A 23,232-nucleotide genomic window follows, 5' to 3' on the forward strand; every position below is an offset into this window, starting at 1 on the left:
TGCCGGTTTTTTTTCTTTTTCTTACACATCTGTGTCTTAATTGCAAGTACAATACGGTATTATATAGTAGACTTTGCATGCAGTTGTAATTCCAAGACATTGGGTGGCAGTAGTGTACAGACTACAGTGGTATTCCTCTGCCAGGAAGTAGCCTTTGCCATTAAGTTGAACGTGGTTAAACGGTAGCATGTCTATGGCAAATCCAATATAAATTAGCATCGAGCTAGCGTATTTTGAAAAGTGAAACCCTACTGTAATTTTGAGCGCCTTCTTGTTTTGTTGTCATGTAACATTGTAACATTACCGAGAGACAGTCTGAAAAAGGAGATTTGACGAGAAGGGCTTATTTTGTTTTAAAAGGAGTATGAGCTCGTTGTTTAAACCTGTCATTTTAAGCCACTATCTTGGGAAGCATAGTGTACTGCATGCCTAGCTCTACTCCTTAACAAGCTAATAGTATCATATTACTATGGCCCAGCCCACTAAACACAGAACTGTGACAATACCAAAGTCCAAAAAACTGCAGTTTTAAAAAAAAAATTGTGCTTATCAATTGATTGATTGATTGAGACTTTTATTAGTAGGTTGCACAGTGAAGTACATATTCCGTACAATTGACCACTAAATGGTAACACCCGAATACGTTTTTCAACTTGTTTAAGTCGGGGTCCACTTAAATTGATTCATGTATACTATCATATATACTATCATCATAATACAGTCATCACACAAGATAATCACATTGAATTATTTACATTATTTACAATCAGGGGTGTGGAGGGGGGGGGGTTAGGATATGGACATCAAGTAGTGGACATAGAGAGAGAGAGAGAGAGAGAGAGAGAGAGAGAGAGAGAGAGAGAGAGAGAGAGAGAGAGAGAGAGATCAGAAGGCATAAGAAAAAGTATCTGCATTTGATTGTTTACATTTTATTATTAGCAATCCGGGGAGGGTGTTAGTTTAGGGTTGTAGCTGCCTGGAGATGAACTTTTATTGCGGTTTTGAAGGAGGATAAAGATGCCCTTTCTTTTATACCTGTTGGGAGCGCATTCCACATTGATGTGGCATAGAAAGAGAATGAGTTAAGACCTTTATTAGTTCGGAATCTGGGTTTAACGTGGTTAGTGGATCACAACCCTTAAGACAAGAACACATATGTTTTTAATTATTAATTTACTCTATCAACAATAATAAATGTGAGTAAGTAAGTAAGTAAGTCCGCTTACAATGGAGACTTTGGAAGTCACTCTATACTGCCTATAACACACTTAAAAAAAACATCTAAACACCTCCAACAAGGTTTTATATACACACTATATGTACATATGTAATGTAATAACAATCAAATTCATAATAACATGTAAAATTTATGTATTTTGCTCATTTTAAGCCTACGGCAGCGTAATGATTTCACATCACAATGTTTACTTTTTCTTTCCACAACACAACTAATCATGTCAGACTTTATGAGAAACAAACATTATAAAACATCACTTACTATACAATGTCTGCTCTCACTGGGTTGCCGACTATTAGGAATTTGATATATTGCCGTTTAGATTAAAAACAACTCATAATCCTCGCGAAGGTGAAAGTGCGGTGGAACCAATCGTCTTTCCGGGTCTTTTTTTCCCGCCATTCCTGTGTCTAAATTGGATGTCAAAGTGTTCCAACTTCTCAGTTTATGTCCACATCATTTTACTATCCAGGTGGGAGACATGATTTATAATCTAGAGTAAACTTTCACAAGCTCCAAGGCGAGAAAGCAGCACATCAGCAGATGATGGCAATACAGCAGCATAAGAAAATTACTTCTCTCTGTATGTTCTTAACATTAGCGCTTATAAAAATAATATCCCTATTTCTTGGTTAATAATAAGGTCACAAAATTGGAATTAAGTGTTGTTGGTGTTTTTTGGATGGTTATTTATTAGTTTTTTTGGCCGCAATAGATGCAATGACATCATGGCTCCCATTGACTCCATTTATTTACGTTTATTTATGTCAGGTTCAAACACTGATGACATCTATTAAACAGACAAGAAGCAAGGAATCATGCAGAGACAGAGTTAAATTTGGCTCAATGAGGAGAGACGTTTTTGGGATGTACTGTAGTTACAGATCCAAACCACCCTCTAAAATCCTGCCTACGTGCTTCCTCTATTTATTTGGGAGGTCCCTGGTTACATCACTGAGGCTGTCGCTGAGGGAAGGGGGTAATCTCAACAGTCCCAGTTAGACACAATATATGACTATTAATGAAATGCAAATGTGCTGACACTCGTGATATCGCCCTGTCTCTGCTCTGTCTGCGTCACAGCACTCGATGTTCTGGACACAAACAACACTGATACGAGACGATGTCCCTTTGCACAGATAGAAAAGTACAACTTCAGCACAATTGATAATAACTATAGCAACGGCCTTTAAGCATAAGAGTTGTGTGATAACTTACACATAATTATTCTAACAATTTACTAGTTAGAATGCATTAAAAACGACTTGTCTTCTTTTCTCTCATAAAGATTGTGAATTTTAGGCAAAATTAAAAAAAAAAGTGCAGTTCCTTTTTAACTCTACACTGATTTCAGGCAGCAAAATATCAAACCAATGTATTTTTTTTAGCAAATTTGAGAGTACTCTTCCTCTCCCACCATGTGTCATTTTGTAGAGTGTTTTGTGGCTCTTACTTTACTCCACATTGGAATAAAAGCAGGACTTTTTTTTTGGAATTCCTTTACTCTCACCTTTGTCCGTTTGATAGAAAGGTAGCTTTTGACCATTTCCAGGCCCAATCATTATAATAATAGATAATATAATAATAATTAGCTTTATTGTCTCCGAGGAGAAATGTGTTTTGGACATCAAGACACAGCGTTTTACATACATACATTCATACATACATCTTTTATATACAGTTCATCCGACAATACAGTGATGGCAGTGAACAGTGCGCAGGTATATCGGTTAGTTATGAGATCACACATTCACAACAGATCGCAACCCCCGTATCGCACGCCTCCCATATTGCACTATCCCAATATTGCACTCCTTAAATGGGTTATACTTGTATAGCACTTTTCTACCTTGAAGGCACTTAAAGCGCTTTGACACAATTTCCACATTCACCCATTCATAGACACACTGATGGCGGGAGCTGCCATGCAAGGCGCTAACCACGACCCATCAGGAGCAAGGGTGAAGTGTCTTGCTAAAGGACACAACGGATGTGACGAGGTTGGTAGAAGCTGGGGATCGAACCAGAAACCCTCATGTTGCTGGCCCGGCCACTCTCCCAACCTCGCCACGCCGCCCCTTATTATTGCATCCGGTTATTACATTAGTTTTCTGTTAAGTGCTTTGATTGCCAGTGGGACAAAGGAAAATCTATACCTGTTGAGTTTGTATGTTGCTGTTCTGTACCATTTACCATTTGTCATCAACACAATTTCACTATGAAGTATGTGGTGTGGGTCACGGATGATTTTAAGACCCTGCTTCCTCACGGTCTTGTCGATTAATTATTGAAGGGACATTTGGGTAACAGTACTATCAACATAAATAAAATGTTTGTTTTTTTTGTTAGACTACAGCTATGTAAAATGTGCTGTTTTATGTCAGAGACTGTCATGATGAAATAGTAAAAGAATCATGGAGGAAGGGAGACAAAAGCTGGAAACATACGCCATAATGCACTAGTAGAGGGACCTTAGTTTGGGTCTGCCTTCTTCAATCTGATGGTGTTAATCGTGTCCTTGGGTTTTTGCAGTTGCATTGCTACGCACCAGCACTTTTAACTACTCCCGATAATTGGAGGAACAGTCTGAAACTCATTAATTGGATTAGCCCGCTCTTTATCTCAGCATCTGCTTTTTGTCGGTCTGAAATACTCCCAGTCTACAATTACTAATTGACTAATAGAGCGTTCACAGCATAGTGACACGTTTACTGATTGACTTTACAGATGCCTGCCGCTATGTGAGAAACTGCCACCATGGCGATTACTTGGTTGACTCCTAGGTTGTTCTAATTTCAGAACATGTCTTTCTCTTTTGTACGGACCCTATATTAAGCAGTATTGGGCATGTCAATTTAAACAAGTAATACCGTATTTTTCGGATTATAAATCACAGTTTTTTTCATAGTTTGGGTGCGATTCATACTCAGGAGCGATTTATGTGTGAAATTATTAACACATTACCGTAAAATATCAAATAATATTATTTATCTCATTCACGTAAGAGACTAGGCGTATGTCAGCAATCGTCACACACACACATCAACCAATACAAATTTGGCGGGGGCGGGTCATGGCAGAAGTGCATTGTGAAAAAAAAGATGCTACCTGCTACTTTTGTACCTATGAAAATTGATCATTTCAACATTGGCGGTAACTTATAAAAACTGAGAAGGGCTGAACAAAAATGGCACCGAAAAGGAAATCATATACTGCAAGTTACAAGCTGGAAGTAGTGAAATATGCAGCAGAAAACGGCAATCGAGCAGCAGAAAGAAAGTTTGGAGCAAGCGAGAAACTTGTAAGGGACTGGCGAAAAGCAGAGGCTACTCTTACTGAAATGAAGAAAACTAAAAAAGCTAATCACGCGCTAAAAGCTAGGTAGCCACAGCTCGAGGAACGAATTCACAAATGGGTGCTTGAACAACGTGTTGGTTATAGTTATTTGAATGACTCTTACCGTAATATGTTACGTTAATATACCAGGCACATTCTCAGTTGGTTATGTGTCATATAACGTACACTTATTCAGCCTGTTGTTCACTATTCTTTATTTACTTTAAATTGCCTTTCAAATGTCTATTCTTGGTGTTGGATTTTATCAAATAAATTTCCCCCAAAAATGCGACTTATACTCTAATGCGACTTATATATGTTTTTTTCCTTCTTTATTATGCATTTTCGGCCGGTGCGATTTATACTCCGGAGCGATTTATAATCCGAAAAATACGGTAGTTTGTTTTCCCCTCCTAAAAAGTAATTATATTAGTAACATAATTAATCCTTCATGAATGTAATTAGGCACCAGGGAAAATGATTATTGCTTTATTTATGGGGGAAAAAAGTGCTTGCGCTTGCATTCTAAAAATTGCAGTGCCATGTTTAACTGCATGTTCATGGATGCACATCACAAATACACCTACAACTTATTAAATAAAAATATAGAAAAAAATACCGGCAGCGATAACGTTTAGATCCATGAAGGAAAGAAGAAAGTGAATGAATGTTTATAACTGAATAAATTTACATATGCATACAAATGTGTTTTCTTTTGTATTACTTTTTAAATGAATTAAGTAACGTTTATGACAACCTTTTTCCAAAACACAATATAGAATTCGAGTTAACAGGAGAATGCATACATTTATCATTCGTTTTCAAAACGCTTACAAAAAAGTGGGACCCCAAAAATTTACTGTGGGACCACGTTTTTACGACTTGATGGGGTCCCTGGGACCCCATTTTGAAAATTCCTAGCACCAACACTGAGGAAGTATTGTGTGGGGGTGTAGAGAGGACGCAGAGACAATGTACACGTTGGATACACAGTGGTACCTCCACATAAGAGTGCTCCAACTTAAGAGTGTTTGAGACAAAGGCTGTCTCTTAGATAATTGTTATTATTTAAGTTGCAGGCAAAACAATTTGTTACAAAGCATCCCCTCCATTAATTGGCGCAAGGAATGCCACTGTGGACCCTGTAAGATCCGACCAATACGTTGGGTATTACTTGCTAGCATTAGATTAGTAGATCAGTAAAACTTTGTTTTTTAAACCATGGGAAGGAGGAAAGTGAGTTTTAAAGGAGGGAGCTGATTGGATGATATTCATTAAATTAAAAAGAGGAAAAACCTGACCAAGCGTGTTGCCAACTCGGTGATGTTATTTGTGTGTATCACTACTAGTCTGCACCATACTGAAGCAGAATGAGTCTAACATCAGAATGCTAAAATAATATTTAAACTAGGGGTCCCCAAACTACGGCCCGCGGGCCGGGTCCGGCCCGCCAGCGTCCAAAACCAGGCCCGCGGGAAGTCCCAAGTATAAAAAAATAAAAAAATAAATTAAAAAAATAAAGTTTTATTTTTTTATTATTTTTTTAATTTTTATTATCTACTTTGTACCGCTTGCTACTCACAGTGTCCAATAGCCGATCAGGCAAATCATATATATATATATATATATATATATATATATATATATATATATATATATTGTCATGACTGGGTCTATGGCGTGGTTTGTTCTCCCAGAAGGCAAAGGAAAATTGGCGCGTGCAAGACGTGAATTTAAATACATGTTTAATTTTAACAATAAAAAAGGAATAAACAAAAGGCGCTCACAGCGGAGGTAAAAACTTGACTATGAAAACAAAACTTGCACAAAGGCAGAAACTATGAACAATAAAACAAAAACACTAACTGTGGCATAAATGAACAAAACTTACTTGGCAAAGAACTGTGACATGACATGAAGTGGAGGGATGAAAAAGTGCGAGGTCGCCAGGACGAACAACAGAAAAACAATGGACTTAAATAACACAGACATGATTAACAACAAGGCAGCACGGTGGCAGAAGGGTTAGTGCGTCTGCCTCACAATACGAAGGTCCTGAGTAGTTGTGAGTTCAATCCCGGCCTCGGGATCTTTCTGTGTGGGGTTTGCATGTTCTCCCCGTGACTGCGTGGGTTCCCTCCGGGTACTCCGGCTTCCTCCCACCTCCAAAGACATGCACCTGGGGATAGGTTGATTGGCAACACTAAATTGGCCCTAGTGTGTGAATGTGAGTGTGAATGTTGTCTGTCTATCTGTGTTGGCCCTGCGATGAGGTGGCGACTTGTCCAGGGTGTACCCCGCCTTCCGCCCGATTGTAGCTGAGATAGGCTCCAGCGCCCCCCGCGACCCCGAAGAGAATAAGCGGTAGAAAATGGATGGATGGATGGATGGATGATTAACAACAGGTGCGTGACTCAAAACGTGAAACAGGTGCGTGACATGACAGGTGAAAACTAATGGGTGACCATGGAAACCAAACAAAACAAGGAAGTGAAACCAGGAACTAAAAAGAGAGTCCAAAAACCAAGCAAAACATGGCCAAACAAAAACATGATTAACACAGACATGACATATATATATATATATATATATATATATATATAATATACTGTATATATATCTAATATATATATATATATTATATAATATATATATATATATATATAATATACTGTATATATACATATATATATATATATATATATATATATATATATATATATATATATATATATATATGTATATATATATATATATATATATATATATATATATATATATATATATATATATATAAATAATGATAAATACATAATGATAAATGGGTTATACTTGTATAGCGCTTTTCTACCTTCAAGGTACTCAAAGCGCTTTGACAGTATTTCCACATTCACCCATTCACACACACATTCACACACTGATGGAGAGAGCTGCCATGCAAGGCGCTACCAGCACCCATCAGGAGCAAGGGTGAAGTGACTAGGATGGTAGAAGGTGGGGATTGAACCCCAGTAACCAACCCTCCGATTGCTGGCACGGCCACTCTACCAACTTCGCCACGCCGTCCCCAACACTATATATACATCTAATATACTTCTAAGGTGTCTCCTTCCAACTGCTTCTCCTTGAAACACACCATAAGCAGCTGTTCAATATTTTTTTGGGTAAACTACTGAACTTCAACCGTTTAAATCAGGGGTCCCCAAACTTTTTGACTCGGGGGCCGCATTGGGTTAAAACAATTTGGCCGGGGGCCGGGCTAATAGATATATAAATATAGATGTATATATAACCACAGTTCAACCCGGTGGACGAGAGGGTAGCTTCCCTCCGCCTTCGGGTGGGGGAATGGGTCCTGACTGTGGTTTGCGCTTATGCGCCAAACCGCAGCTCGGAGTACCCAGCCTTTTTGGATTCACTCGAGGGTGTACTTGAGAGTGCTCCCCCGGGTGATTCCCTCGTTCTACTGGGGGACTTCAACGCTCATGCTGGCAGCGACAGTGAAACCTGGAGAGGCGTGATTGGGAAGAATGGCTGCCCGGATCTGAACCCGAGCGGTGTTTTGTTATTGGACTTTTGTGCCCGTCACAGATTGTCCATAACGAACACCATGTTCAAGCATAAGGGTGTCCATATGTGCACTTGGCACCAGGACACCCTAGGCCGCAGGTCCATGATCGACTTTGTAGTTGTGTCGTCGGATTTGCGGCCTCATGTTTTGGACACTCGGGTGAAGAGAGGGGCGGAGCTTTCTACCGATCACCACCCACCTGGTGGTGAGTTGGCTGCGATGGTGGGGGAGGATGCCGGACAGACCTGGTAGGCCCAAACGCATTGTGAGGGTTTGCTGGGAACGTCTGGCAGAGTCTCCTGTCAGAGAGAGTTTCAATTCCCACCTCCGGAAGAACTTTGAACATGTCACGAGGGAGGTGCTGGACATTGAGTCCGAATGGACCATGTTCCGCGTCTCTATTGTCGAGGCGGCTGATTGGAGCTGTGGCCGCAAGGTAGTTGATGCCTGTCGTGGCGGTAATCCTAGAACCCGTTGGTGGACACCGGCGGTGAGGGATGCCGTCAAGCTGAAGAAGGAGTCCTATTGGGTTCTTTTGGCTCATAGGACTCTTGAGGCAGCGGACAGGTACCGACAGGCCAAGCGGTGTGCAGCTTTGGCGGTCGCAGAGGCAAAAACTCGGACATGGGAGGAGTTCGGGGAAGCCATGGAAAACGACTTCCGGATGGCTTCGAAGCGATTCTGGACCACCATCCGCCGCCTCAGGAAGGGGAAGCAGTGCACTATCAACACCGTGTTTGGTGAGGATGGTGTTCTGCTGACCTCGACTGCGGATGTTGTGAATCGGTGGACGGAATACTTCGAAGACCTCCTCAATCCCACCAACACGTCTTCCTATGAGGAAGCAGTGCCTGGGGAATCTGTGCTGGGCTCTCCTATTTCTGGGGCTGAGGTTGCTGAGGTAGTTAAAAAGCTCCTCGGTGGCAAGGCCCCGGGGGTGGATGAGATCCGCCCAGAGTTCCTTAAGGCTCTGGATGCTGTGGGCCTGTCTTGGTTGACAAGACTCTGCAGCATCGCGTGGACATCGGGGGCGCTACCTCTGGATTGGCAGACCGTGGTGGTGGTTCCTCTCTTTAAGAAGGGGAACCGGAGGGTGTGTTCTAACTATCGTGGGATCACACTCCTCAGCCTTCTCGGTAAGGTCTATTCAGGTGTGCTGGAGAGGAGGTGTGGTTTTCGTCCTGGTCGTGGAACTGTGGACCAGCTCTATACTCTCGGCAGGGTCCTTGAGGGTGCATGGGAGTTTGCCCAACCAGTCTACATGTGTTTTGTGGACTTGGAGAAGGCATTCGACCGTGTCCCTCGGGAAGTCCTGTGGGGAGAGCTCGGAGAGTATGGGGTATCGGACCGTCTGATTGTGGCGGTCCGCTCCCTGTATGATCAGTGCCAGAGTTTGGTCCGCATTGCCGGCAGTAAGTCGGACACGTTTCCAGTGAGGGTTGGACTCCACCAAGGCTGCCCTTTGTCACAGATTCTGTTCATAACTTTTATGGACATAATTTCTAGGCACAGTCAAGGCGTTGAGGGAATCTGGTTTGGTGGCTGCAGGATTAGGTCTCTGCTTTTTGCAGATGATGTGGTCCTGATGGCTTCATCTGGCCAGGATCTTCAGCTCTCACTGGATCGGTTCGCAGCTGAGTGTGAAGCGACTGGAATGAGAATCAGCACCTCCAAGTCCGAGTCCATGGTTCTCGCCCAGAAAAGGGTGGAGTGCCATCTCCGGGTTGGGGAGGAGACCCTGCCCCAAGTGGAGGAGTTCAAGTACCTCGGAGTCTTGTTCACGAGTGAGGGAAGAGTGAATCGTGAGATCGACAGGCGGATCGGTGCGGCGTCTTCAGTAATGCGGACGCTGTATCGATCCGTTGTGGTGAAGAAGGAGCTGAGCCGGAAGGCAAAGCTCTCAATTTACCGGTCGATCTACGTTCCCATCCTCACCTATGGTCATGAGCTTTGGGTTATGACCGAAAGGACAAGATCACGGGTACAAGCGGCCGAAATGAGTTTCCTCCGCCGGGTGGCGGGGCTCTCCCTTAGAGATAGGGTGAGAAGCTCTGCCATCCGGGGGGAGCTCAAAGTAAAGCCGCTGCTCCTCCACATCGAGAGGAGCCAGATGAGGTGGTTCGGGCATCTGGTCAGGATGCCACCCGAACGCCTCCCTAGGGAGGTGTTTAGGGCACGTCCGACCGGTAGGAGGCCACGGGGAAGACCCAGGACACGTTGGGAAGACTATGTCTCCCGGCTGGCCTGGGAACGCCTCGGGATCCCCCGGGAGGAGCTGGACGAAGTGGCTGGGGAGAGGGAAGTCTGAGTTTCCCCGCTTAGGCTGCTGCCCCCGCAACCCGACCTCGGATAAGCGGAAGAAGATGGATGGATGGATGGATATATATATATATATATATATATATATTATATACAGCCCGGCCCCCGGCCAAATTGTTTTAACCCAATGCGGCCCCGGGTTGGAACGGTTGAAGTTCAGCAGTTTACCCAAAAAAATATCGAACAGCTGCTTATGGTGTGTTTGAAGGAGAAGCAGTTGGAAGGAGACACCTTAGAAGTCCACTTCTTTACATTATTATTACATTTTTTTAGGCATGTTACTTTTTAAAATTGCTTTGTTTTGGGGGCAAGCACTTATTAAATTGATTTAAATGAATTTTAATGGGAGATGATTTGAGATAAGAGTGTTGAGTAAGGCTGAAACGACGCGTCGACGTAGTCGACGTCATCGGTTACGTAAATACGTCGACGCCGTTTTTGTGCGTCGACGCGTCGCATATTTACGTCACACTACCGTCATGGCGAAGCGCAAAGCAGACGATCAAAGCAGACGATGCGAGCGGTGCGAGCAAGGGGGAAAAATTACGCCAAAAGTCGTCAAAAGTGTGGAAGTATTTCAATACACAGCCTAATAATGTTGTTGCATGCACACTGTGTCGAGCGGAAATGGCCTATCATAGCAGCACAACGGCCACAGTTCCAGCCACATCGACCCCTTCTGAGCGCCTATTTTCAGCTGCTGGGAATATTGTAAACATGAAAAGAAGCAGAGCATGTAGACATGCTAACCTTTCTTCACTACAACTGATAGTCACTCACTGGAATGAGTAGAATTGGTTATTGTGTACTGTGTTGGACTTGATATTTTGCACATTTTAAAAGCAATACTTAATGTTTACAGTGCTCCAGAATATTTAGATTGGCACTTTTTTGTATTGGATGTTTATCTTTATTTTTGCACATTTTAGCAAATAAGCAATACTTTCACTTTTGTTGAAATGTTTACACTGTTGTTACAGAATATTTCGTTTTACACTTTTTTTGTATTGGATGTTTATCTTTATTTTTGCACATTTTAAAGCAAAATAAGCAATACTTTTACTTTTGAAATGCTTATACTATTGCAGAATATTAAGATTTGCACTGGATGTTGACTTTTATATTTGCACATTAAAAAGCAAATAAGCTACTTTTAATTTTGTTAAAGGTTAAAAGTTTTAAATGTTTACATTGTTACAGAATATTTAGTCATGTTGTTGTCAATGTTGACTGAGTGGCCATACTTCTTTTTTGTTGTAAATAAAAGCCATGCCTTTTGAAAAAACTGGCCTACATTTATTTTTTCATCTTCATTTTGAATAAAAAAATAATCGGTAAAAGGAAAAATAATCTATAGATTAATCGAAAAAAATAATATATAGACTAACCGATTAATCGAAAAAAATTATCTATAGATTAATCGATAGAAAAATAATCCTTAGCTGCAGCCTTAGTGTTGAGTGTTTTGAGTTAAGAGCTCCACCACAGAACCAATTAGGCCAGGGGCATCAAAATCATTTAGATCAGGGGCCACATGGAGAAAAATCTTTTTCCAGGTAGGCCGGACAGGTAAAATCACGGCAAGATAACTTAAAAATAAAGACAACTTCAGATTGTTTTCTTTGTTTAAAAATAAAACAAGCACATTCTGAAATTGTACAAATCATAATGTTGTACTGATGTACTAACATCATGTGGTTTATTTTGTACATATGTAGCATCATCTACAAATATACAAATAATTGCAATATCCAGTGGACACATTTAGAACAGCAGTTTCTTTCATTTAAAAATGTCAGGTTAATTTTTATACTTAGCCAACTCATCCCGCGGACCGGGTTAAAACCTGTTCGCGGGCCACATTTGACACTCCTGAATTAGGCTCATAAGCTGAGGTACTACTGTATACTGTTTTGGAGCAATGCTGCTGTTAAGGTCAGAATAAAGTTTAAACAAAAAAAAATGAGTGTCAGATTCTGCCTCTGCTGGCCACTTTTTAAAAAGGCACACACTCATGCACATCTGATCTCAAAATATCTCAACTGGAAAAAGCCAGATAATTGAAATTTAGATAATTTTTTCACGTAATTGATTACATTAATTAAAGAGTAATTCTGTTTCAATTACTTTTTTCATAAAGTAAATATTTCTCAGGCTACAAGGCACACTTAAAATCCTTTATTCTTCTCTAAAATCTACAGTGCACCAATTTTATGTGGTGCAAGGTGTGATAAAAGTGTCACCAGTAAATGGCAGACACAAATAAGAGATACATGTGGACTGCAGGTTGATGCCTGTTCAATAAATGACCCTAGCAAGCAAGCAAGACCGACGCTTTGAAGTTTGTGTGATGTTGTGTCCCAACACTGATATCATACATTTTAACATTCCAAAATGTAATGTTTAAAATATAAAGATTAGGTAACAGAAAACACATACAAGTAAAACTACTCATCAAGAGTCTCCGTTTCAAACATCTGAGTGTTGTGACCCGGTGCCGGATCATAGTTTATTTTGGGTCTTGATTCACTTGTGGTTTAAGTTCTGTTTCAGCACCCCTGTTTTATGTTTTCTTCGTTGTCATGGGTGCTGATTATGTTCACCTGCCTCTGGTTAGTGTTCGGGACGCTCACCTGTTCCCGAGCAGAAATCTATTTAGTCCTGCCTTTTCCCGTCAGTCAGTCTGGTGTTTTTGTTTGCTCATATGCAACAGTCACGTTGGTTCCCTGTGGTTTTTGTACGCTAAGTCCCGTCTTAGTATTTCCTTGAGCTATTCCGTTAGTTAAAGTTAAAGTTAAAGTACCAATGATTGTCACACACACACTAGGTGTGGTGAAATGTGTCCTCTGCATTTGACCCATCCCCTTGATCACCCCCTGGGAGGTGAGGGGAGCAGTTGGCAGCAGCGGTGCCGCGCCCGGGAATAATTGTTGTCGATTTAACCCCCAATTCCAACCCTTGATGCTGAGTGCCAAGCAGGGAGGTAATGGGTCCCATTTTTTTATAGTCTTTGGTATGACTCGGCCGGGGTTTGAACTCACAACCTACCGATCTCAGGGCGGACACTCTAACCACTAGGCCACTGAGTAGCTTCCCGTGCGCAGTCGACACGCTCTCCTTGTGTTTGCTTGTTTTGTTAGTTTTTGTATTTTTGTAGGATTTATGCAAATAAATCATTGTCTTACCTGCACATTTGTCTCCGGGGTTCTTGCTGCATCGTTGGAAGAACAATCCGCAATCATGCCTCCTCGTCTACGTTACACTGGGGGCCCTAAACAGGATTTGTCCCAGGTGCTCATGCCTTGTTAGGACTGCCATCTAGTGCCATATTATAGGTATTGCTGCAATTGTATGTATATGTGTTGTGTGTTTTGCTGTAAACAAAGAAACAAACATTTATATAAGCAACATACATTTACATTTTTGTGACTTTGAAGGCACATTGAAGTCGAACCCCAAATTATATAAATGTGAGAAAACATAAAAGCAGCTAGTTTACCACACTATTAGACACACTACACTCTTTTTTGGCATGTAAAAAAAAAACTAGGGCTATCAAATAGATTTATTTATTTAATTACAATAAAATGTTTAAGTTGTGAACAACCACGTGGCTTGAAAAAATTGAAATACTCCAAAGACAGGAACAAGACACCGAAGCAAGAAAAGCAGCAAAAGGTTAACACAAAATGGCAAAAGTAATGAGGCTGAAACTTACAAGAGGCACCATCATGATGCAGCAGCTATGATGACGCACTTGTTATGGTGCAGCTTCTGCTAGTTCCTCTGCCCACCATCGAAAACCTCTTCTTCAAACAAAAAACAAACAGGATGACAAAATAAAACCAGCAGTGTGTGAGAAACAGAACATTACATGAAGATGCTCTATTTTCCACATAAAAAAGCAGTGACTAAAATGGCCCGAGTGAATTGTGTCAGATCAACGTGTGTTATCTTAGTTTTACAGTTCTTACTACTTAGCAGTGTTCTTACTTTTTTTCCGCTCATTGTAGCAGAGGTCGTGACCTCAAAAAGGCCGGACACGGCCGACAGCGTGCAGGTAAATGAGAATTATTGTACAAAACGTACAAGAACAAAAAGAGCGTGCAGCAGGAAGCATGAACAGAATAGCACATGGGAAGCTGTGCGTGAAAATCCAAGCTTAACTGAGAACTAACAGAAAAACAAAATACAAAAACAAGACCAACAAATACTACTGACTGTGTAACTCCAACGATGATCCAACAACCAACTAAATTGAGAAACGGGATTAAACAGTCCTTAGGTGCTCATTGGCAACATAAATGCTCAGGAGGAAAGATGGTGAAGCTAATGCAGGACAAGACATACAGAACAGTAAGTGGACACAAAATAAGACCGCAAAACAGGAAGTGAACCAAACAATTTAAAAACACCCATAAAACAAGGAATTACCTGGTGTAATAGGTCATAACATTCTTAATATACTGTGCTTAAAAAATATTATTGTTCTCAGTACAGTAGTACCTAAACAAAGACTTTGAAATCATTTGTAGTCTGTCGTGATTGGCATATTCCCCTCTAATTAGATCCAACATGGACAATGAGCCGATCAGTTACTGAAGAGGGACGGCCGGTCATTAAAGCTGAAATAGCAGTGAGTGATAGCGTTGAAAAAGCGGATATTTCTTGTTAGGCTATCTCCCACAATCAAAGTAGTGATCTATGACTGATGAATATCTTGGGTCACTATCACACTAAGCTGGGCAGCAGCAGGACTACAGAGGAGGACACCATGGAGTAACATACCACCTGGACACCGTATCCCGGAACAGCTTCAGGTAAACGCAGGAACCTGAGCTTTGAGTGTAGGAGCAAGCCTCAGCAGCGTCAACAGAGGCCGGAAAGGCTGTGGCAGCTGGGCCGCTGCTAATTAAAGTTTAAAGTTATTTTAAACTGTAGTTATAAGCTAATGCCAGCAAACCAGAACATGTTGGGGCGGATCTAACGGGTTTCAATGTGACATTAGATATGCCAACTAGTAGAGGGGAGGCTCGTAACTCAAATTTACCTATGCAACTTAAAGCATTACAAAAATCAGAAAGACCGCTTAACCTACTTGTAGATTGGGGCATTCATAATTTGAGGTACCACTGTACTTGTACTAGGGGAGGGGCGGTATCGCTGGCGCCACGACCAAGTTTTAAAAGCCCTGGCGGATTCTATCTGCGCAGCGATACAAAACAGCAAGTCCCAGGCCGCCCCGAAGCAGTCAATCACCTTCATCAGAGCAGGACAGAAGGCAAGCCGCCAGCCCAACTTCTCAGGAGGGCTCCTGGCCACCGCTCGTGACTGGCAGCTCCATGTTGACCTGGGAAGGCAACTCAAGTTCCCGGCCAATATCGCTACCACGTCACTCCGCCCAGACATGGTGTTAACATCGGAGTCAACCAAGCAAGTGGTGCTACTGGAGCTGACTGTCCCCTGGGAGGAGCGAATTGACGAAGCAAATGAGTGAAAGAGGGCCAAATACGCTGAGCTCACTGTAGAGTGTCGGAGTAACGGCTGGAAAGCCCGCTGTGAACCAGTCGAAATTGGGTGCAGGGGTTTTGCTGGTCACTCACTACAGCGTGTGTTCAGATTCCTTGGCATTAGAGGACTGCAGTCGAGAAAAGCCACCAAGAACATCCTAGAGGCCGCAGAAAACATCTCCCGGTGGCTGTGGATCCGTAGGGGGGATCCGTGGTGCGCTACTTGGACACAGGCCGGGGTCTGATCACCCCCGGCTGGGTCGCCCGGGCGAGGGTGTCTGATGATTAAAGACCCGAAACACCCTATGACCCAGGGTTTATCACTGATGACGTGTCCAAGCATCACCGTGAGGTGTATTCAAGTTCTGTAACTCCAGCCTAAGGCCTAGTTCAGAAGAATGTCAGAGAGACATGCAAGAGACTTTGCAAAGAGACATACACATCATAGCATGATGCGTGTAGTATTTTTTAAAATCTTTATTTACTTTGGCATTTCATTTGGAGCTGTTAATAAACATACAGTATTGAATATGTATGTATTTACTTATAAAGCCCTTAATCACAAATGTCTCAAAAGGTTGCACAAGCCACAACGAGATATTAGGTTCAGATCACATATCAGGGCAAGAAAAAACATCTCTGCGCTGCTGACCCGTCTCCGCTCGGGATGGTTTCCTGTTGGCCCCGCTGTGGACTGGACTCCCGCTGATGTGTTGGATCCACTGTGGACTGGACTTTCACAATGTTATGTCAGACCCACTCGACATCCGTTGCTTTCGGTCTCCCCTAGAAGGGGGGGGGGGGTTAACCACATATGCGGTCCTCTCCAAGGTTTCTCATAGTCATTCACCAACGTCCCACTGGGGTGAGTTTTTCCTTGCCCGTATGTGGGCTCTGTACCGAGGATGTCGTTGTGGCTTGTACAGCCCTTTGAGACACTTGTGATTTAGGGCTATATAAATAAACATTGATTGATTGATTGATTGATTGAACCCAATGGGTACAACGAGAAACCTTGGAAGGGACCGCAGATGTGGGGAGCCCCCCTTGGGTGACCAGTGCAATGGATGCCAAGTGGATACGGTTAATAATGTGAGAGTTCAGTTCCTAGTGAGACCAGCAGTGGATCATCTTGAATGGAGACAAGTCGGCAGCGCAGAGACGTCACCGACTGATGCATAGAGCAGTGGTCCACTCTGGGTCCCGACTTGGAACAGTTAGCGCCTCCTCTGTGGAAACCAATCTGTGGCCACCTAATAACCTCTCCACGCAGGAGAGGGGGACAGAGCAGAAAAGAGAGGCGGCAGATCAACTGGTCTAAAAAGAGGCCTATTTAAAGGCTAGGGTGTATAAATTAGTTTTAAGATGGGGCTTAAATGCTTCTGCTGAGGTAGCATCTCTAACTGTTAGGTAGGGCATTCTACAGTACTGGAGCCCGAATAGAAAAGGCTCTAAAGCCCGCTGACTTTTTTTGGGCTCTGGGAACCACTAATAAGACGGAGTTCTAAGAACGTAGATTTCTGGCCGGGACACATGGTACAATACAATCAGCAAGATACGATGGAGCTAGACCGTGTAGTATTTTATACGTAAGTAGTAAAACCTTAAAGTCCCATCTTAAGTGCACAGGAAGCCAGTGCAGGTGAGCCAGTATAGGCGTAATATAATCAAACATTCTTGTTCTTGTCAAAAGCCTTGCAGCCGCATTTTGTACCAACTGTAATCTTTTAATACTAGACATAGGAAGACCCGTAAAAACAAGTTACAGTAATGGAGACGAGACCTAACGTATGTGTGAATTTTGATCTCAGCGTCGGTGGTGGACAAAACGGGACACATTTTGCCAATATTACTGAGATGAAAGACGGCTATTTTACTAACACTCTTAATGTTTGACTCAACCGAGAGAGTTGGCTCGAAGATAATACCCAGATTCTTTACCGAGTCGCTTTGTATAATTGTTTTGTTGTCAAATGTTAAGGTGACATTATTGAATAGGTGCTGGTGTCTAGCAGGACCGATAATCAACAGGAATAAATATGAATATTTTAGACATAGTGTCAAATATGTAACGGCGAGGAGGCATGGCGATACACAGATTGTTCTTGCACAGATGCAACAGGAACTCCGGAGACAGAGTGCAGATAGGAGACTGATTTATTCGCTTAAATCACACCAAAAGTCAGGAACAAACAAAACAAACCAAACGTGCCTAATACACAGGAAGCTAACAGTAACTCACAAGGAATGCTAAAGCGGGACTTAGCGCAAGACAAACACGGGGAACCAGAAATCATCGAACGTAACAGTTGCGTTAAGCAAACAAAAGCACCAGCAGCATACCTTTCTTCTGCAGCAGACTTCGACGTGTTTGACGAAGGTACCGTTACAGAAAAGCACCAGCAGCATACCGTTCTTCTGCAGCAGGCTGAGGAGGTCGCGGAGGTCCTGAAGCAGGAGCTAGCCAAAGTGCTGGCACGGGAACCAGCCGAGGTGCTGGCACGGGGACCAGCCTGGGTGCTGGCACAGGGAACAACCTTGGAGCAGGTGCTGGTGCGGGGACCAACTTTGGAGCAGGTGCTGGTGCTTTTCTGTAACGGCGAGTAGGCATGGAGATATGCAGATTGTTCTTCCACGGATGCAGCAGGAACTCCAGAGACAGTGTTCCTCGTGAGCTATCCCGTTAGCTTCCAGTGCTATATGCGCGCTTGTTTTGTTTGTTTTGTATTATTTTTCCCTGATTTATGAGAATAAATCATTCTTCTTACCTGCAAAATTGTTAAGAATTTGACAGCCCTAGTGATTACATAATTGAAGAGACACAAGCTTTAAGCTTAATTATGGTTTAAAGGCCTACTGAAACCCACTACTACCGACCAGGCAGTCTGATAGTTTATATATCAATGATGAAATCTTAACATTGCAACACATGCCAATACGGCCGGGTTAACTTATAAAGTGACATTTAAAATTTCCCGGGAAATATCCGGCTGAAACGTCGCGGTATGATGACGTATGCGCGTGACATAGTCAGTTTAACGGAAGTTATGGTACCCCGTAGAATCCTATACAAAAAGCTCTGTTTTAATTTCATAATTCCACAGTATTCTGGACATCTTTTGCAATTTGTTTAATGAACAATGAAGGCTGCAAAGAAGACAGTTGTAGGTGGGATCGGTATATTAGCAGCGGACTACAGCAACACAACCAGGAGGACTTTGTTGGAGAGCAGACGCGCTAGCCGGCGACCTCACCTTGACTTCCTACGTCTCCGGGCCGCCAAACGCATCGGGTGAAGTCCTTCGTCCTTCCGCCGATCGCTGGAACGCAGGTGAGCACGAGTGTTGATGAGCAGATGAGGGCTGGCTGGCGTAGGTGGAGAGCTAATGTTTTTAGCATAGCTCTGTGCGGTCCGGTTGCTAAGTTGCTAAGTTAGCTTCAATGGCGTCGTTAGCACAGCATTGTTAACCTTCGCCAGCCTGGAAAGCATTAACCGTGTATTTACATGTCCACGGTTTAATAGTATTGTTGATTTTCTATCTATCCTTCCAGTCAGGGGTTTATTTTTTTTGTTTCTATATGCAGTTAAAGCACGATGCTATCACGTTAGCTCGTAGCTAAAGCGTTTCGCCGATGTATTGTCGTGGAGATAAAAGGCACTGAATGTTCATTTCGCGTTCTCGACTCTCATTTTCAAGAGGATATAGTGTCCGAGGTGGTTTAAAATACAAATCCGTGATCCACAATAGAAAAAGGAGAGAGTGTGGAATCCAATGAGCCAGCTTGTACCTAAGTTACGGTCAGAGAGAAAAAAAATATGTATTTCACTGCATTCTAGTCCGTCACTCAGAAGTTCCTCGTCCACGAATCTTTCATCCTCGCTCAAATTAATGGGGTAATGGTCCGAATCGCTCTAGCTGCGTTGAAAATAATAGGAAAATATGAGGGAGTGAACAACTGACAACGTCACGCTACTTCCGGTAGGGGCAAGTTTTTTTTTTTATCAGGGACCAAAAGTTGCGAACTTTATCGACGTTGTTCTATACAAAATCCTTTCAGCAAAAATATGGCAATATTGCAAAATGATCAAGTATGACACATAGAATGGATCTGCTATTCCCGTTTAAATAAAGAAATGTCATTTCAGTAGGCCTTTAATGTTATCGAAAAGGCTTGTTTTCCCCTCCCACCACTCTTTTTAATTGCAGCTTGTTGAATGGATTCTTTTTTCAATCACATCACAAACGTCAGAATACTTTCTCATGTCTTTTAGCCGCCATTAGAGCATTTCTGAGGGAATTGCTGAGGTAAAAAATGCGCATGGATGAAAGCACATTGTGTTTGGATGTGCTGCTGCAGCTAGTCTGAATCACGCAGTCACCCATTGATGTGGGGACTGAAAGTGCTTTCTTTGTTACCGAGCAGATATGAGAGCAATTGTTCTCACTTCCACTTATCGCTACTAAAGGGCAGCTGGATCTGCCAGCCTTTGCCAGTGTGTTAACTTTATATCAGATAGAGACGCGAGGCGAGGTGTGTGTTTGGGGATGTTTGTGAGTGGTTTGAAGATATCTGCTTCTCTCTGGTCTCCAGGATGACTTTGTGTGTCGATATGTTATCACTAGGAAACCGCTCTGCTTCCATGTCTGATCCTTGCGTGAATGCTGAAAGCAAAACATATTCATTTAAGTCCCTTTTTTAATCCACGTTATTTGAAGAATTGTCTTTTTATATCATTAAAAAAAGGATACACATTGATATTTTTTTAACTAAATAACAGGAGAGTGTTTTTCTTCAGGCCGTGAACTAGTTCGGAGTGAATCAGCAGCGCTTCCGGTCCGATCAGCCTCCGACCCGTATCGCCTTTTTATGCCGATCCCTTCTGGCTGACACTGTATTTGTTAATGATGTGCGATACCACTGATTTTCTTTCCGATCTGATACAGAGTAAAACTCCGGTTGTATCGGCGATACTGATCTGATACCGATACTTTGGTAAATATACCTGGTGTGTATGGTAAAATTAAAAAAAAAAATATTCAAATGTTGCTGCTCTTGGGAAATCCTTTTCAAACAATAAAAAAAATACACAGGGTGAAACAAATGATGCCATTATTCTGCACTAAGTGCTTTATCTCATTTACGTATATTCAACTCTGTCTCCAAATATCCTTCGATAAAAGGATACATACACTTGCTGTTTTATTATACCAAGTGATTCATTTTAATTGCCAGTATTTTCCTTAAATACATGGCTGCATTGCAATGGCTGTTTTATTGTAATTGCTATGTATAATTTAATGACACCTAGATTATGAATTATTTAGGAGATTTTACCTGAATAAACCTGGGCTTTTTCGCCTGTGTGAGATCGGTACCAGTATCAAAATGTATTTCGACACTTTTCTAAATAAAGGTGACCACAAAAAAATGGCATTATTGGCTTTATTTTAACAAAAAATCTCACGTACATTAAGCATATGTTTCTTATTGCAAGCTAGTCCTTAAATAAAATAGTGAACATACAAGACAACTTGTCTTTTAGTAGTAAGCAAGCAAACAAAGGCTCCTAATTTAGTCTGCTGCCATATGCAGTAAAATATTGTGTAATTTTCCATTCTATAATTTTGTCAAAATTATTAAGGACAAGAAGATAGAATAGAAAATTAATTATTAATCTACTTGTTCATTTACTGTTAATATCTGCTTATTTTCTCCTTTAACATGTTCTATCTACACTTCTGTTAAAATGTAATAATCACTTATTCTTCTGTTGTTTGGATGCTTTACATTACTTTTGGATGATACCACAAATTTGGGTATCAATCAGATACCAAGTCGTTACAGGATCATACTTTGGTCATATTCAAAGTCCTCATGTGTTCAGAGACATAATTCCTGAGTTTATAAACATTGTATAAATAAAAAAAAAACTAAAGAAGATGTTGTAATGACAAAAAATATTGACATAATCATAGTAGTATCGACTAGATACGTTCCTGTACTTGGTATCATCACAGTGGATGTTAGGTGTAGATCCACCCATGGCGTTTGTTTACATTTTGACGCCGGTGAGCTACGGTGTGTAGTGAAGCATGTTTAGCTATTCTTCGTCCTGCAGGGATGATACTTGCACCTCTTCCTGAGGGCGTTTCACTGTTATAGCTTCATCTTTATCGTTCAAAATGCGTCCTTTCTCCCTTTTCTGTCTACACAGTGTTTGTAAGTACTCTGTGATGGTGCGCTGCCGAACATGCTCGCCTGCTCGTAAACCAGCAATGACACGATGCGACGACGGCGGTTGGGGAACCAGTACTTTTTAGAGGCGGTATAGTACCGGATATGATTCATTAGTATCGCAGTACTATACTAATACCGGTATACCGTACAAACCTAAAATATATATATACAGTATATACATACATACATATATATATATATATATATATATATATATATATATATATATATATATATATATATATATATATATATATATATATATATATATATATATATATATATATATATATATATATATATATATATTAGGGCTGCAACTAACGATTGATTTGATAATCGATTAATCTGTCGATTATTACTTCGATTAATTGATTAATAATCGGATAAAAGAGACAAACTACATTTCTATCCTTTCCAGTATTTTATTGAAAAAAAACAGCATACTGGCACCATACTTATTTTGATTATTGTTTCTCAGCTGTTTGTACATGTTGCAGTTTATAAATAAAGGTTTATTTAAATAAAAAATAAAAAAAATAAATGTTTTTTTTTTTTAAACATTTTTTTTAAAAGCCTTTGCACATGCGCATAGCATAGATCCAACGAATCGATGACTAAATTAATCGGCAACTATTTTTATAATCGATTTTAATCGATTTAATCGATTAGTTGTTGCAGCCCTAATATATATATATACAGGTAAAAGCCAGTAAATTAGAATATTTTGAAAAACTTGATTTATTTCAGTAATTGCATTCAAAAGGTGTAACTTGTACATTATATTTATTCATTGCACACAGACTGATGCATTCAAATGTTTATTTCATTTAATTTTGATGATTTGAAGTGGCAACAAATGAAAATCCAAAATTCCGTGTGTCACAAAATTAGAATATTACTTAAGGCTAATACAAAAAAGGGATTTTTAGAAATGTTGGCCAACTGAAAAGTATGAAAATGAAAAATATGAGCATGTACAATACTCAATACTTGGTTGGAGCTCCTTTTGCCTCAAT

At 41.3% G+C, this 23,232-nt stretch overlaps 1 protein-coding gene and 1 long non-coding RNA gene across 2 annotated transcripts in view; one reads left to right on the forward strand and one right to left on the reverse strand.

Moving 5' to 3' along the window:
- Positions 1-14,753, reverse strand: part of LOC133638492 (uncharacterized) — a 35,657-nt gene extending 20,904 nt beyond the window's left edge. Inside the window, exons 1-3 of the long non-coding RNA XR_009823637.1 lie at positions 14,685-14,753; positions 14,182-14,272; positions 13,649-13,837 (exon numbers count right to left, since the gene is read on the reverse strand). This is a non-coding gene — a long non-coding RNA (uncharacterized LOC133638492). The remainder of the gene's footprint in view (positions 1-13,648; positions 13,838-14,181; positions 14,273-14,684) is intronic.
- LOC133639004 (transmembrane protein 132C-like) overlaps positions 1-23,232 on the forward strand; it is a 529,052-nt gene that overhangs the window by 305,583 nt on the left and 200,237 nt on the right. The gene's annotated exons all lie outside the window — the stretch shown is intronic.

This window comes from Entelurus aequoreus, linkage group LG21 (genome assembly GCF_033978785.1).
Source record: "Entelurus aequoreus isolate RoL-2023_Sb linkage group LG21, RoL_Eaeq_v1.1, whole genome shotgun sequence".
Classification (NCBI taxonomy): Eukaryota; Metazoa; Chordata; class Actinopteri; order Syngnathiformes; family Syngnathidae; genus Entelurus; species Entelurus aequoreus.